Source organism: Hemitrygon akajei, chromosome 5 (genome assembly GCF_048418815.1).
Source record: "Hemitrygon akajei chromosome 5, sHemAka1.3, whole genome shotgun sequence".
In the NCBI taxonomy this organism is placed as follows: domain Eukaryota; kingdom Metazoa; phylum Chordata; class Chondrichthyes; order Myliobatiformes; family Dasyatidae; genus Hemitrygon; species Hemitrygon akajei.
Genome location: NC_133128.1, coordinates 166904843 through 166917274, shown reverse-complemented (window position 1 = coordinate 166917274; position 12432 = coordinate 166904843). Strand labels below are relative to the sequence as shown.

Below are 12432 nucleotides of genomic sequence, written 5' to 3'. Positions count from 1 at the left end.
CGCATGTTGGGCAGACGTGTGTAGGCACTGCAGTTGTTGCGCTGGTGGCTCTGGACTTGCGCAGCTCGCGCTTGTGTTGTGCTTCAGCCGTGCGCCTTGCTTCGTAAGCTTGACAGCCCTTGTGGATGGGGCCGCGTCAGGTAGAGCAGTTTTGTGCCAGCTTTCTCAGGAGGTCGTGTCTATGTCGAGTGACTTCAGGGAGGCCTTTAGTGTGTCTTTGTAACGTTTCTTCTGCCCTCCATGCGAGCGTCTTCCAGCGGAGAGTTCCCCAAAAAGGAGCTGCTTGGGTATGCGCTTGTCCGGCATGCGGATGACATGACCTGCCCCAGGGTCTGTGCTCTCATCAGCAGTGTGTGGACTGATGGTGGACTTGCTCTAGAGAGAACTCCAGTGTCTGGTACTTTGTCTTGCCATCTGATGCCTAATATTCTGCGAAGACAAGCCATGTGGAAATGGTTTGATACTCAGTCCACGTTTCACAGGCATACAGGAGGGTAGTGAGTAGCATGGCGCTGTAGACCTTCAGTTTTGTTGCTGGGCTGATTCCTCGATGTTCCCATACAGTGGAGCGCAGCCTACCGAAAGCAGAACTTGCCTTTGCTATTCTGCAGTTAACGTCTGTATCAATAGCCACTGCTTGGGAGAGGGTGCTACCAAGGCAAGTAAACTGGTCCACTGCCTAGAGTTTCTGTCCTTTGATTGTGATTTTGAGTTTCTGTGTACGGTGCACGAGGAGCAGGCTGGTGCATGACTTCGGTCTTTTAGATGTTGATGGTGAGACCAAAGTTGTCATAAGCCGTGGAGAATTTGTCCATATTGACCTGCATCTCTGGCTCTGAACCAGCGTACAGGGCGCAGTTATCGGCAAAGAGGGAGTCTCGCAGAACAGTCTCCTTCACTTTGGTAATAGCTTGAAGTCTCAGGTTGAAGAGCTTCCCATCCACTCAGTACTTGAGGCTGATTCCAGCATCACTGTCCTGGAAGGCATCATTCAGCATGGCAGTAAACATCATGCTGAACGGTGTGGGTGCGAGCATGCAGCCCTGTTTGATGCCATTGGTGACAGGGAATGCCTCAGAGGATTCTCCGCAGTCCATCACTCTGGCTATCATGCCATTATGGAACTGGCATACCATCTGAATGAATTTGGCGGGGCAGCCAAACTTTGACATGCTCCTCCACAGGCCTGTTGGCAGACAGCGTCAAAGGCTTTTGAGAGGTCAACAGAAGTTGTGTAGAGTTCACGATCCTGTTCCTGACACCCCTCCTGAAGCTGGCGTGTGGCAAAAATCGTGTCAATAGTCCCGCGACATTTGCGAAAGCCACACTGGCAACAGGCCCAGCTCCAGATGAGTGACCAGACAATTTAGCAGGACCTGATGAAGACTGTTCACTCTTTTCCATAGATGCTGCCTGGCCTGCTGAGTTCCTGCAGCATTTTGTGTGTGTTACTTTGATTTCCAGCATCTGCAGATTTTCTCTTGTTTGTAATTCGACAACCACACAGGTATAGTACAAACATTCACATTGCTTTGTTTAAGTCGTTGATTGCCATTGGCCTCCTTATTTTTCGGACGGAATAGAATCTGCCTCCACGGCCAGTGCCCCAGAGCTAAGCACTAACCAACAATGCCACCCATATGCCTCTCATCTACTTTCAGAAGTGTCAGACAGCTGCTACATTGACACCAGGCTATGCAATGTGTAAACTTGAACAGGATAATTGATTGCGTACGGAGCCCAGGACTGTGGCAGAGAATGACCACAGGTTGTCAACCGGTTAACCATATGGCAGCAATTGATAGCTATCTGTACTATCTCAAATAAAGCAACAGAGTGAAATTTAATACTGACCATTGTCTCTGATACTCTGTAGAAAAAAAGCTGACAGCATCAGGCAAACTGATGTTAACGTATGCAGCAGCAGAATATGTCCGAGACAAAAATCATGCGGGTGTAAGGATCACATTGTCAGCCTGTGGTAGCTCTTGGCCCACAGTAGAGATTACTATTCACCAGGCCAGGTAGCACCAATGGAAAAGAGTAAACCATCGATGTTTTGGGCTGTGATCCTTCAGCAGGTTTCTCATGCTTAGATTACTTGTAGATATCAGTGCAACACATGACAAAACTAGGGAAATTTCATCCTGCTTATGTGTGGAAACTATTCTGTTGTGTATTCAATATTTCAATAATACTTGCGTCATCTTGTACATATATTGTTTGATAAAGCATTCTTGTTTATTTAAATAACTAATTACAGGTTATCTGTAGAAATACATTAATTGCATACATCAACATGCTACCACTTGATACATAGGCAGGTCTCACTTAAAGTAAACCCGAAGTTAGACCGCATTTTGGACTCCAGCGCTTCCCTTTGAATTTTTTTAAATGTTTTGTAGTTCCAAAACATAACATGTTCAGGCTAACATCCTCTAACAGTTAGAGAGAGTCAAGACCTATTGGTGTAAAGTCAGCTGTGACTAGTGCAGCTCATTATCTTCTTGGCACCTCTTCTTTCACCTGCTTTTACTCCAATTGTAATGCATTGCATTTGAATGCCCACATTGGTCATCACTGCCTATGAGTCACTGCAACATTGCACTGTGTTGATTTGGAGTGCTTGTGAAGTTTGGTTTTGGAAAAGACTTGTTTTCTTGTTTTCACGAACTTTCTTAAGCCATCCTGCTCTGATGAAGTCATGCAAATGTTTCACCAACTGTGCATCTTGTAAAAGTGCACTGTTGTGTGAACGTGTTAAAAAGATAATGCAACATATCTATGTAAATACACGCCCAAGTTTTCTTTCTTCAGCAAGTCTGGATGTTCTCTGCACACTTTTACTGGAAGATTCATATTAAAAGAAAGCTCTCAACATTTAAAATGAAACATAAAATAGACATACTCAGAGATAAATCAGAGCAGAATGTTGGCCAGAATGTCCCTTTCCTCCTGATCGGACCTAAAATTCCTCGATACTGACATGATATCCCAGATGTAGACAGCTGCTTACCCCATTTCAAAAATGGATTTAATTGTGTACAGTACTTCAAGGTGTTTTGATGCATTAAAGGCAGGCAAAACAATCCACTGAAAATGTCATTTTTGAGTGAAATGACAGCTGATGACTTTGGGGCTATACTTATAAAGGTGTTAGCATAATTTCCCTTTAAGGCAATGATTCCTGAAAAATGCCAGATCATCACTATAGATGAGTTGTGCTAAGCCCAGTATGGCCTGTAGCTAGCAGCATTCAAGTGCCAGTGAATAATTTATTTGGTCCACAGAGCATATAAATAACAACCCTTATTGGAAGCTCTCAAACTAAATTTTTCATTTTGAAACGCTTGACCATTCAATGATAGATTTGTTACTCATGAATGGAAAAACCATCACATCTTTAAGGAACCTGGTATATTAAGCATTTGAACACACGCATGCTTGACAGCCTAAATTACAGAGCAATGAAAGATAACTGTGGTACAGTTTTGTCCTGTTATTAAAGCCTTAGCAAAATTTGATACCGCAATGTCACTGTAGTCCTGGTGTCCAGTGTCCCTTCTGCTGGTGATCAAATGGAGAAAACTAGAGCAATATCAAAAAAATGTCATACTAGATATAGATTTGCTTCAGCCATGATCTCACAGCAAAGTTCAAAGTAAATTTATTACCAAAGTACATACATATTACCATATACAACCTTGAGATTGTTTTCCCACAGACATTTATAATATAACAAGAATTACAAATTTACCAAATAAAATTAGGCAACTTTCCAAGCCTGTAGTGTCTTCTTTAGATGACATTGAGGTGCTGGTCCCAGGACAGATCTTCTGATATGCCAATACCAAGGAATTTAAAGCTAGTGACCCTCTCCACTTCCATTTCCCAATGAGCACTGGTTTATAGACCTTTGGCTTCTTCCTCGTGTTTTCAATAATCAGCTCTTTAGTTTTGCTGACATTGAGTGAGAGGTTATTGTTGTGGCATCGCTCAGCCAGATTTTCATTCTCCCTCCTATATGCTGAGTCATCATCACCTTTTATTCGGCCAACCATAGTAGGGTCATCAGCAAACTTAAATCTGGCACTGCAGCTCTACTTTGTCACACAATCATAAGTATAAAGTGAGTCGAGTAGAGGGTGCATCTGTGATGACAATGGATGCGGAGGAGATGTCATTGTCATTCGGTAATGGGGTCTGCCAGTGAGGAAATCGAGGATCTAGTTGTACAGGTAGACACCAAGGGCCAGGTCTTGGAAGCTGTTGATGAGTGTTGAGGGGATGATAGTGCTGCATGCTGAGCTGTATTCATTGAAAAGCATTCTGTTCTACTGTATGCATCTTTATTGTCCAGGTGTTCCAAAACTGGGTGAAGAGCCAATGAAATAGCATCTGCCGTTGATCTGTTATGACAAATTGGAGCAAATCCAGGTCACTCACCAGGCAGGAGTTGATATGCTTCATGACCAAGCTCTTGAAACATTCAACCAAACTCACTTACTTCTGCATACAATACACTCATCTCCACAGTGCAACAGCCACTCCACCCCCAGCTTCCCAAGCATGTCCAATAACAAGAATCAATCCTGTTCCTTTGGACTGGGGGATTTCAGACATGTAAAATGACTGCAAGAGACCCCTTGATCATCCATTCTTCAACCTACTGAACACAATCACTACACTTGCTTCTCCACAGCCATTTCACTGTCATATGATAACATTAACAATACTGAAAGTTAGTTAAGACACTAGATTATTTCTTAATCATTCTATGATGCAGTCATACCCCTACTAGCCATATTTTCCTACCTTCTATGCACACAACTTTATTGCAATGAGTATTGCAGGCTCTTTCCACCATTTTCAACTGCTTTCTAAAGTATACTTCATTTGAGTTTTGTAGCATTTTCTGCCTTACTTTAAGTCTTCTAATTCTTTACTTACTGCATGACACACATTTCTCTTCATAAGAGCTTGATGATGCAAGTCATTGAGATCTGCAGGACATATATGTAGGTATAATTATGAGATGGCTTAAAATTTTATTTATATGCAATGTACACTCAGTGGCCACTTTATTAGGTACACCTGCTCATTAATGCAAATATCTAATCAGCCAATCGTGTGGCAGCAACTCAACACATGAAGGCATGAAGACATGGTCAAGAAGGTCAGTTGCCTTTCAGACTAATAATCAGAATGGGGAAGTCATGTCATCTAAGTGACTTCGACTGTGGAAAGATTGTTGGTGCCAGAAAGTGTGGTTTGAGTATCTCAGAAACTGCTGATCTCCTGGAATTTCATGCACCGCAGTCTCTGGAATGGTGCGAGAAACAAAACACCCGGTGAGTGGCAGTTCTGTGGGTGAAAGCACCTTGTTTAATGAGAGAGGTCAGAGGAGAATGGCCAGACTGGTTCAAGCTGACAGGAAGGCGACGGTAACTCAAATAACCACGAGTTACAACAGTGGTGTGTAGAACAGCCTCTCTGAATGCACAACACATCGAACCTCGGAGTGGATGGGCTATAGCAGCATGGTCTTACCCACTACTAGAAAGGTATACTGTACCTAATAAAGTGGCTACTGAGTGTATTTGCTTGTACTATCAAGAATCTGGAGAACGTAAAGAAAGTACGATGTTAATCAATTCCTGTCAATGATGTCACAATTTGCCAGGCCTGTAAAATAAGTTACAATGATAATGAAAAGTATCAACTGCAAGAAGGCTTGTATGTAACATGAACAGCCTTCCATGATGGGTAATACTGAGTGACATACCTCTGCCCTGCAAATTCCATATTTTTGTTTATTCCTAATGCTTCATTCATCCCGCTCATAGATAACACGGTGTAAGGTTTCACTGCTAACGTCACGGCTTCTCTGTAATGTTCCACTGCTGAGGTAATGGTTTCTCTGTAGCAGCAATGTTTGGGTTGTGACCAGAGATAATGGGGCAGGCTAGCCAATGAACAGGATGTTGTTCTTTCTTGTGTGTCTGGGAGCCAGGAATTCGCGGGTTTTTGGCCGGGGAGAGATGAGGAGAGAAGACGCGGGTGGAGAGAGTTGGTGGACTGCCAGATGGAGTGGACCTGGAGTGAGGGTCCGAAGGTCAGCAACGATCGGAGGAGGTTGATGGTGGATGAACGACCTTATCAGTGAGTTCCAATCTTGCGCAATAGACTGTTTCATGAGAATGGGTCCTTTTCTTTTTTATTTTCTTTACTAACCATATAGTGAAATTCAGAATTATAAAGCTTAATCGTTTAATCGCATATTGTGTACTGTTTATTACTTTATGGCACTGATTTCTAACAAGGGGACACATCACATAACATCCACCCAAACGAGATTTCTTAAGTTTGGCCGGGCTGGGGGCTATCACCCAATATTAAGCCGCTAGCCGAAGTGAAAAGTTACAGAAGTTATGGAAAATTTCTGACATAATGCTTCCTTGTTTCCTTTCTAATCATCTTCCTCAATTACATTTAATCTATATCTCCTGACTTTTGACCCCTCTGTTAAGGAAAATAGGATCTTCGTACTTAACCCATGTAGTTCCTTTATTATCTTACGTACCTCATTCTCCTCATTCTTGGGTTCCAAAGAAGATGACCTTCGTTTGCCCAATCTTTCCTCACAGCTACAATTTACCGAAGCAAGCAAGGTTTTTATAACTATTATCTTCACCCTGTGCAATTCAGTTACATCTTTCCTGTAATTTAGTTAAGAGAGCTGTAATCGGTAAATGAACTGTGGCCTAACTGACATTGTGTACTGTTGTACGAAGGCTGCAAGCAAGACTTCAAGATGGTGTGTCGCCTCCCTGGTGCCAAGGTCCACAACGTCTTCAAGTGGCTGCAGGACATTTTCAAGGTGGGGCGGGGATCAGAGGCAGAACAAGTGATGAGGACTTGCAGAGTGAGTACATGGATCTCGGAAAGAAGTGAAAGAGTGGAACCTCAAGGGTAATCATCCCTGGATTACTTGCAATGCCATCTTCTGTTGAGGGTTACAATAGGAGGATGCGACAGATAAGTGCACAGCTTAAGAACTGGTGCAGGGAGTAGCGATTCCGCTGTTTGAAACACTGTAATCTCTTCTGGGGCAGAGGTGATCTGTACAAGAGTACAGGCTGCACCTCAACTGGAGGGGGACCATTACCCTGGCAGAGAGATTTGCTATAGGTACCAAGGCGAGTTTAGGATAGATTGACAGGGGGTGGGATCTTAAGCCACAGTGGGGTAAATGAGAGGCTGGTAAGTGATACAGTAATCAACAACAGAAAGTTGAATTGACAAGAATTGCAAGAGCATGCCAGTGATCGAGGATCATCAGGCTCACAAACCAGAGGATAACTTCATTCATCACAACTCTGAACTGATTCTATGAACCTGCAGATCCACTTTCAAGGACTATTTATAAATCGTACTCTCACTGTTTTTATGCGTGCACTCTGTCATCCTTCGCATATCAGTTGTTTGTCAGTCATTGTCTGATTATGTATAGTTTTTTGTAAAATTCTATTGTATTTCTTTTTTCCTTTCAATGACTGCAAGAAAATTAATCTCAAGGCAGTATATGGTAACATATGCAAGTACTTTGAACTTTGAAGCTGATTGGATTCGATTGTATTTATTTCATTCGAAGAGATTTGACAGACAAGGCAGATGAACTCAGACACAGAAGTGGAAAATAAAAGCCATTATAGAAACATGACTAAAGGAGACAGAGGAGGAGAAAAGCCAGGAGAGGGAATTGCAAATCAAAAACACGAGAACATCTGCCAAAGCTGGAAATCCAAAGTACGCACACAAAACGCTGGAGGAACTCAGCAGGTCGGGCAGCATCTATGGAAATGATCAAGCAATCGCTGGTTCAGGATGAGACTCTTCTTCAGGACTGGATAGGAAGTCAGAATAAAAAGGTGGGAGGAGGGGAAGGAGGATAGCTAGATGATAGGTGAAGCCAGGTGGACAGGAAAGTTAAAGGGCTGAAAAGAAAGGAACCTGTAGGAGAGGAGAGTGGACCATAGGAGAAAGGGAAGGAGGACAGGCACCATGGGGAGATGATGGGCAAGTGAGAAGAGGTAAGATGACAGAGTTGGGAATAAAAGAAGAGGGGAGGGAGGATGAATTTTTTTCACCGGAAGGAGAAATGTACATTTATGCCATCGGTTGGAGGCTACTCACATGGAATACAAGGTGTTACTCCTCATCTCTGAGCATGGCCTCAACTTGCCCAACATATCAGAATGGAAATGGGAATTGGAATTAACATGTTTGGCACTGGAAAGTTCTGCTTTTGGCAGATGAAGCAAAGGTGCTTGACGAAGTGGTTCCTCCAGTTTATGACCGGTCTTACCAATGCAGAGTCGGCTGCAATAAATAACCCCAGCTGATTTGTAGGTGAAGTGTTGCCTCACCTGGAAGGACTATTGGAGCCCTGAATGGAGGTGAGGGAGGAGGTGAATGGGCAGGTGTAGCACTTAGGCCACTTGCAGGGGTATGTGCCGGGAGGAAGATTAGTGGGGAGAGATGAATGGACAAGGGAATCACAGAGGAAGCAATCCCTGTGGAAAGTGGAGAGAGGGTGGAGGCAAAGATATGTCTGGTGGTAGGCTCCCTTTGGAAATCGTGGAATTTGCAGAGGATGATATGTTGGATGCAGAAGGTCAAGAGGTGGTAGGTGACAAGAGGAACGCTATCACTGTTAAGGTGGCAGAAAGATAGGGTGAGTGTGGCTGTTCGAGAAATGGAAGAGATGTGATTGAGGGCAGCATCAATAGTGGAGGAAGGGAAACCCCGTTCATTAAAGAAAGAGGACATCTCTGATATCCGGGAATGGAAAATGGCATCGTGGGAACAAATGCAGCAGAGACAAAGGAATTGAGAAAAGGGAATATCATTTTTACAGGAGACAGAGCAGAAAGAGGTATAGTCAAGATAACCATGGGAATCGGTAGGTTTATAAAAGTTTTCGGTCAACAGTTTGTCTCCAGAGATAGAGATAGAGAGATCAAGAAAGGGAAGGGAGGTGTCAGAAATGGATTAAGTTAAAGGCAGGGTGGAAGTTTGCTTTTTTGATCACGGCGTGAGTCAGAGATAAGATAACTGAAGGATCATTCAGTGAGGCTTAGTGGGTGCAGCTGAGAAATATAAAGGCTATGATCATTTCTTTGGGAGTTGATTTAAATGCCCAAACAGTAACAGGAATTAGAGGAATAAATGTGCAGGGACAATCTGCAGAGTTGTAAGAGTAATAGAGCTGTCATGGTAAGGGATTTCAACTTTCCATAAATGGGATGCAATTTGTTTAGGGCTTTTAGGACAATTTCCTCATGCAATATTGAAGAGCCTGACTAGGAAGAGGGCAAAGTGCAGGGCAACTGACTGAGGTGACAGTGGGGGAAGCCTTTTGGGATAAATGACCATAGTTCTATTAGTTTCCAAATTGTTATGGAAAGGGGCAGAACTGGTCTATAGTGCTATACTGGGACAATGAGAATATTGATGTGTTACATCCCCCGTGGGTATCTTGTGACTGTCTTATGACCATGATATAATTGAGTATCTGGTGAGCATGATGTAATGGTCTTGTGATGGTGGGGAGATGTATGTTCCCGCCAGTTTGAGGTCACATGATGTAATTTTCCCGCCAGTGTGAGGTCATGTGATGGCCTGTTCCAACAGGTATAAAATGGGGAAAGCCTGCTGTGATGCAGGAGGTTTTGTTGGGACATCATTTAAGTCATCCGTTACTCTGTTATGCTGCATATTTGGTTTCATGACACAGTTTTGTTTTAAAATGGAGTTTTAATTCTTACTGTAAGGTACATTTTCATTGTGCTGGCAGTTTTGAAAATCACTGCCAGTTATGTTTGATGTATCTTCGATTTAATTTTAAAGTCTAAGTATTGGAGAGTGAAGATTTACCAAAGTACAGAAGCCGGAAGGATCGAGTAAAGTTGGTGTCATCTGCAGTAATACAGGATTGACCTTATTGGATCTTCGTTCTGGAAATAGTAACCTGCATTTGAGATAGCCCCTGCATTGTGAGAGCAGAAAGGGTTGGGCGCAGTGTTATTCGCCAAAGGTCAGTTCCTTCAAGCCGTTTTTATTTCCTTCATCATGAATCCTTTGGGCAAAGCATATTTTGGCTGGGATCAGCAGTAACGTCATATCGTTGAGGAATTTATTACTTCAGGAAAGTCTCTCCTAATTGACTGTATAAATCATTTGGACTTTCACATTTATCACTTTAAGAACTGTGTTCACATTTATCACTTTAAGAACTGTTCGAGTTCCCGTTTAGCAGTTAACTTCCGGTTAAGTTAGTCGTTAGTTTACTTTTCATTTTTATTGCACAGAGTTTAAATAAATGTTTATTTGTTTATGTAAAAAACCTGTCTCAATTCTATATTCATTGTTGCCGTAACGTAACAGATGGTGTGCAAAGGTTGATTGAAGCAAAGGGACCTTTGGCAAGTGGAGCGCTTTTTAAAAGTGAGATAGTGAGAGCCCCGAGTAACACGTTCCTTTTAGGGTATAGGGCAAGGCTGGCATTTAGAGCAGCAATGAAGGTCCTCCACCCCTGGCAGTGCTTAGGGCTTCCTTCATCATGCCAGTAGCTTCCTCTCCATTTCCATAACAGTTTTGTTTTACCAGTCAAGGTTGTTCCTTGAACTGCACCCCCAAACCTGGAGAGTCGGTGGACTATTCTTAGTCTGTTGTCTACCCTTCAACCTGTTTAGCACGGGTGACCCTACCAAGAGCCAGAGCGTATATCCCTGACTCCAGCCAATATAGCTCACCGGGTCACGGAGGTAAACCATGACAAGTCTGTGTAATAATATCTCTCATTGTTCTATTTGAATTCCGAATAACAGAATTAACAAAAAATACTACAGTAAATCTCTGGTAATATGCTATTTTACTATCATGAAACTCTGATGGCTTGGCGTCTGGCTCACTAGGTGATGTGTCCCATGATGCCTTGAAACTCTCTTGGGTCCTTTTTCCTATCAAATCTAGCAGGTTCACTGGAAAATTCATTATACTACTGTATAATGTCTGAAAATCATTGAATTAAAAATGTGGCTGAAATGTTAATAACAATATTATTCAATATTCTGGATAATCTGCCAGTCCCACACCAAAGTCCAATGTGTACCAGGTTATTGATTTTTTTTGAATCACACTTGTAACAACAAGCTGAAGAATCAGTTTACCAGGTTTTTGACTTGTGCTGCCATTCATCAAAAATTCATTGAACGCAGCTTCCTGAGCTAATTTCCCCTCTTATCAGGGGTCCTCCAACCCTGATGAACCCTCTTGCTTCATGTTCACATTCAGCTGGCTGGGCGCTCACCTTGGGGCCCAAAGTTTGTCAGAGTCCGAGAGGGCCTGACTCAAGCAGTGTACCCAGCAGCCTGCCCTGAACAATGTCCATTCCTCAACTTTGCCAACTCCAGCGGTGGATGACATTTTAACAGTTTTAAAATGTATTTTCTGAGATTTACATGACATTGAAATTTAAGTACTTTTAATTTGTTAAAAAAAAGCTATAATTAATAAATAATTAGCAGAGTAGACTCGATGGGCCGAATAGCCTAAACCTGCTCCTATGTCTTAGGGTCTTAAAGATATTAAACAAGAGCCAAATACTGGATTGAAATTAACTTGCCTTTCCTTTTGCTTCCTAATCAATAGTCCTACAATCCCAATGGAGGACAATGAGGTTCTATATCCTGTTTATCTGACCTTGCACATACCTCAACAAGGATCTTCTTCTGCCACTGTACTTCGTGTGGAATCTGATTAAAAAATAGCTGGACAAATTCATTGCTCTGAATCTGGCTCTAAGTCCAGGACCTCTGTGCTTGATATTGCATGAGTGAAAGCCTGAGATTTAGTAATGTTTGGATTATCCACCAAGATTTAACCCATAAGATTCCATTCAATAAATGACCGAGACCTTATGACTAGGACCATAGAAATGTGGGGATTTATTACATTGCTTTCTTATTCTGCAGATGACTGTAATGTTCGCTCAAAGTCAAGTTAAAGTCAAAGTCGAATTTTGTGTCATGGACACTTGTGCATATACCGCATGCACAAACAACGTGAAAATTTTTCAGCAGCATCACCGGCACACCACATCATATAAGCAGTACTCACAATAAAAAAAAGACGAATTAAACACAAGCTGTACACATTTTTAAAAGATGACACAGTTAAAACAATAAGTCCACTTTAGTGCAAAGCATTCATGCCAAGCTCAAAAGGTGCCAGAGGCAACAAAAATACCAAGCTGAAATACTAAACTTATACGACATACCAAGTTGTAAAGGTGCCAGAGGCAACAAATCAGGTTATTGTCAGCAAAGAAAAGAGGAAAATTAGTCCATTTTAGGAAGTCACAGAGCA

The 12432-nt window shown here is 42.4% G+C and overlaps 1 protein-coding gene across 7 annotated transcripts in view; it reads right to left on the bottom strand.

Annotated features, from left to right (window-relative positions):
• znf385b (zinc finger protein 385B) overlaps nt 1-12432 on the bottom strand; it is a 406157-nt gene that overhangs the window by 177440 nt on the left and 216285 nt on the right. The gene's annotated exons all lie outside the window — the stretch shown is intronic.